Source organism: Euphorbia lathyris, chromosome 8, assembly GCF_963576675.1.
Source record: "Euphorbia lathyris chromosome 8, ddEupLath1.1, whole genome shotgun sequence".
NCBI lineage: Eukaryota > Viridiplantae > Streptophyta > Magnoliopsida > Malpighiales > Euphorbiaceae > Euphorbia > Euphorbia lathyris.
Genome location: NC_088917.1, coordinates 16466940 through 16472238, shown reverse-complemented (window position 1 = coordinate 16472238; position 5299 = coordinate 16466940). Strand labels below are relative to the sequence as shown.

Sequence of the window (5299 nt, the reverse complement as noted above, 5' to 3'; positions counted from 1 at the left end):
ATGCTTGGTTTGGTAACAGTTGTAAGGAAATGGTGGGAGAGAATCTGAACCAAATAGTTGAGGTTACATGGCAAGTACTATTTATAATATGCCATTTTGGTAGGAATATCCACAAAAGTTCATTGATGGAAAATAGGGTACTGTTCTAAAACAAACTTGATAGCTGCCTTAAGAAGTTCTGTGCCATTTTCAGTTTAAATCTTCTAAATAGACTCAATTGAGGATAATCAAATTACCAATTAGAGGTTTCTTTCTAAATGGTCGTAAAAATCAATATAGTAATATAAAAGTTCACGTTGATTGAATCAATTTAGAGCAAAATAAGTTTTTGGATTGTTTTGTATAAAAAAATATCACATATGAGCATTCCGCTTAGCTTGAAAAAGGGAGAAACTCCACTCTGTGCATATGGCCTAACCTCTTATGCCAAAGTGACACATTATGTTTCATAGGTAAATCAACACCATCTAAGCTCCAAACTAAAACAGAAAAGAACTATGATGACTAAAAAACTTTTTATGATTGAAATGAAGACTCAATAAATCTATAGAGTCTACAGGGAATGATAAAGATGATGATGTCCCTATTAAAAGGGATAATTTTCATACCTCAAACTGAAGACAAATGTCGTCCCATTCTAATCTTCTTCCGACCAAATAGTTAGGATAGGAACACCATACATGTATCTAGAATAATTCAACTCATTAGTTTTTTCCTGGGGCTATGTGTATAATTCAGAGACTGGTTTTGTCTCTCTAAATTACAATATATGAGATGAGTATTATCTACTCTTGCTCTGTTTCATTAAAATTGCATGATTTTGTTGTTTTGCTTAAGTATGTGGTTATTACCATAAAGTGCGTTTCCTGCAAAAAAAATACCTGGACACTAGCCTGTTTGCTAGGTACAATCAAATCAATATGCCTACCAATGACCTGTTTGTGCTATGGTGTATGGTCAACAAGAAGCGGATCAATGTGGGGTTTTGGCTTGGGCTACATTTAGCCAGGCAAGAACAAAGAAGCTCGAGTTACATTTTGTGTGGGCCTCCGATAACTAAGTTGTCTAGGGGGATGGGGATGTTTAATCCTTCAGTGCACATGTTGATGGTAGCTTGACGAATGGAGCCATTTGACTGCATGTTCGACGAGCAAACTTGACATTTGAAGAAGACATGGAAAATCATGGGCGATTATCACTAATGAATTTAAGGAGGAGGCAAAGGCTGAGAAGACTGGTAAGAGAAAGATCAGAGAATCAACTCTGAAGAGTAAAGTGTCTACTGAGACCCTGAACCAAAGAGAAGTCTGTTTGATGATGATGTCTTATGCTCAGATGCTGCCAACTTGTCTATGCACCGGGTACTGGAATATTTGGATAAGCTAAGTGAGCAAATAAAGGCTATAGAGGAAATTTATGCATATCAAAAGGCTGAGCCCAAGCTGTTGATAGAGGAGAAGGCAACCCCTCATGTTGAAAACACTGAAAGCTATAGCCGTAGCCCCTCTTTTGAACTTGTACTGAAAAAGACACACGCACAATCCAGTCATGCACCTGAAATGTTAGGGAAGATAACAACTCTCCTCACTAACTAAACAAATGAATTGAAATCCATGCCTGACCAATCTCTATCTCCTCTTGTAATGTCTCTAACTCTACTCTCTTTGATTGCATATGCAGAACATGGTATATACTCTCTATCTTTTGTTATCTTTAGTACTGAGGACAATGCTGATCTTATTTTGGGGGTGTTTCAGCATGCAAAATGCAGCTGTTTTCATTCAAACTTTTGTTGTTTTGTTGAACACCTTAAACATTGTGTGATTATGGTTGATGTTTATTTTGGGGGGTCCTCTAGTTTTGGACCCTCCTGAATTGATTTTGTTTAATCACATGGTACTTTGGAAGCCTATTTTGGGGTCCCCTGGTTTTGGACCCGTAGTGCAGATCAACAAAATAGCTTTAACACTTATTTTGGGGTCCCCCTAAAGTTCACCTTCTTTTTTGAAATTGTGATTGTCCTCGAAAGATGTTGTCTTGAAACACTTTATGTCACACCTGTGTAAATTACCACATACTTTGTTACCACTTGTGCCAACCTAACCACCACCATGTTCCACTTCAAAGTTACAGAGCTTAAGGTAAATGTTTAAGGTATCCTATAGGTTTGAGTTAAATCTAGTCATTTAGGATTTCAATGAGTTCAAGTCTAAGAACAGAACTTTAAAGCTTAGTGGCTGCCTAAATCTTTTGAACCCTATGCACCTTGAGATTTGGCTGTGGCTCTGTTTAAACTTTGCACTTAAATGATGTAGGATAAAAACCCATAATCATGTGAGTTTACCATTCGCAATTGCTCTTTTCTTGTTGAGTGGGCATGCATGACGCATTGAGTCCAGAACTTGCCATGGTAGCCCTAACAAAGTTTCTTGCCTGAGTTAAAAAGTCTAATTTTTGAAGGCATATTGCTAAAATTTTCACTTTGGTGATTAATTGAACTTTCTGCTAGAAGAAAAAAAATCGAATCCTCAAAATCCTAGTGTTAATCTTTCAAACATCACCAAATCAAGCCAAAAATCATCTTGCTATCAAAATCTAACAGAACCAAAACCACCTCAAGCCCTTCTAAGAGAACCTCTTTCTCAAGGCAAGTAGCAGAGTTTGGACCGATGTGCAAGCCTATGGCATCTAGTGTCCCCATGTTTTGGCTGATTGTGTGACAAAACACCTCACCCAAACACCAAGTGAGAAGAGTGAAATTCAGTCAGTGAGGATCCAAGGTCTTTGTGCATTGTTAAAACTTAGCTAGGACTTTATTTTATTACGTTGCTTGGAAATAAATTGATTCATCAGTGCCACTTTGAAAATAATGTACATTCGATGCTTAGCTTCTTGACATCCTTCTGTTGATTGGAAGTTTTTCAACACCCAATGGATCCTTATATCAATTTTTGCTGGTAGCTTTGTGATTGAGAAACATATCCATCCATCTCTTACCTTCACCTTTCTTTTTGCTTGAGGACAAGCAAGGTCTATTTTGGGGGTGTTTGATAAGTGCAATTTATACATGTATATTTATGGATTTTAGACTCAAATTAGAACCAAAATGAACCAATTATTATCCATAAAGTCTTATAAATTGCCTTATATGTGCAGGTTGTTCTCTTGTGTGTCTGTTTTTTCTCAAGGTAGAGTCAAAAGCAGTAAAAAAAAAGGAGAGAGAAGGAGAGGTCACATGAGGCATATATTGAGAAATTTGGAGTTTCAAGGCTGATTTAATAAAATCTGAACAATAGTTTGTTTCATGTGTCCTTTGTAGCACATAGAAAGTTGAACAATTGTCTTTTATGAGGAGTTTGTCTGCTTGTGCTATATTTGTCTTTTCGTATAGACTGTTTGTCTTATTCTGAAGGCTGTTTCTGTTTCGTCAGCAGACTGTTCTTAAGTCTTGACATTTTATTTGTTTGTTTTATTAGCTTATTTTTATTATTTTATGGTACTCTATATAATGCTCATTGAATATCTTTTTGCAATTCTTTATGTTTCTATTAATTTAGATTTCCACTGGATATTCTAACTCAATGATTGGTGTGAATCATTGTTATCTAACGTTACAATTCTGATTTTGGCAATTCATAATAAGGAGCAATTTTATTTACCAAACTTTTTGCAATCTAAGAAGCTAATGATATTATAATTTCAGCCAATGAAACCACTGCAAGTTGGACTTAGCAACTCGAGGCCAGGTTTGATAAGTTGCTTTCAAATTTCGGAGATTTTTCAGAGTAAAACAGGTAGTTGGCTTCTCGATTATTGTTATTCTGGCAAAATTATGTTGGCTGGGTGCTATGAAATTGTAGTATGTGCTAGTAGTATGACATTGCACACCAGTTGAGAAACAAGCTTAGTGAGGTTAAGTCTCATTTGCTGGACTTGTTAGATGCATTATTTGATTTTCAACTGTTTGAAACATATCCGATACTAAAACAGTTGGTTTTCACATGGTAGCATGAAACAGTCACCTTAAAGCCAACAGATTCTAATACTCTGTAGTTTCTCTAATTCAGAGGACCTTGCTTCTCCTTTACATGGCTACTGACGGCAAGATAATGCAGGCCCTCTCTTATTAAAATGCTCATTCACTTGGCTTATTTATTCAAAAGGTTAGTGATTGGGAAGTATATACTGCACTGTCATTAAAGTAGTATTATTGTTAATTACATCCACATAGGGAAACTTGAGCTGCATATATTTGATTGCAAATTTTTTTATCTATATGTAAGACATTTTAGGCTTCCAAACATAAATGAAAAGAAAAAATATATATGATAACTGTGTAGATAGTTTTAAATGCAGCAAATGGATATATAGTTTTGACTTCTAATAGAATACCTTTTACAATCAGGTGTTAATATGTGAAAACCTTTGCAATCAGAACCATAGTGAACCTATTAATGGAAGAGCATAGTCTCCGTCCCCTTTGACCTTGGATGCTCACTTGGAGTTGCGACGGAGCTCACGAACTTGACTGGCCCTATTTCTCTTTATCGAGTCACTTTGAAGGATTGGAAAATGCAGTAGCAAATATTTCCACAGGCATAACTTCACATCTTCACATCCTTTATTGGTAATAGTAAACAGGTAGAAATAGAAAGAGGAAAAATACACTGGATGTGGGAAGCTGTATTTCTCTGTTGGCTTTTACTCATGTTGCTAACACCTCAACTCCCTCTTTCCTATAAACATCATCTTTTCGCTGATGTGCACAATTTCTTTGGTATTTAACTCTATTCTTTGGAGATTTCTATACTTTGACTACTTAATAGAATTCTGATTTAATTTGTAGGAGTTCTCAATACTTTGAATGCGATTATACCTTCTTTGCTATATACCTTCAATCTTTGATATGTGATGATTTCCTTGGAAGTTTAATGCTATTTTAATTTGTCTCATAGTGGAATATATTTAATTTAGAGTAGCTCTCTTCAATCCAAAACATTACAAATATTTATAATGAGACCATTTTTAATTATTATAAATATTTTTAATCATTATAAATACTTATAATGAGCGTATTTTTAATCATTACAAATACTTCTAATGAGCGTATTTTTAATCATTACAAATACTTCTAATGAGCGTATCTTTAATCATTATATAGTTTCTAATAAGGGTAAATATCCTCTCACTGTAAGTTACTAATGAGTGGAATTATTCCGCTCATTAATACTTTTAGTAAGAAGGGCTTCCTCAAGGGGAAAATTCCGCTCATTAAAAACCTTTAATGAGTGGAACTAGA

General features: G+C 35.2%; 1 long non-coding RNA gene across 1 annotated transcript; it reads left to right on the top strand.

Annotated features, from left to right (window-relative positions):
• The first annotated feature begins 331 nt into the window (after window positions 1-331).
• On the top strand, window positions 332-4827 carry LOC136203264 (uncharacterized). Its single transcript, XR_010674761.1, has 3 exons — window positions 332-3794; window positions 4068-4163; window positions 4406-4827. It is a non-coding gene; the product is annotated as an uncharacterized lncRNA (long non-coding RNA).
• Window positions 4828-5299: the final 472 nt, after the last annotated feature.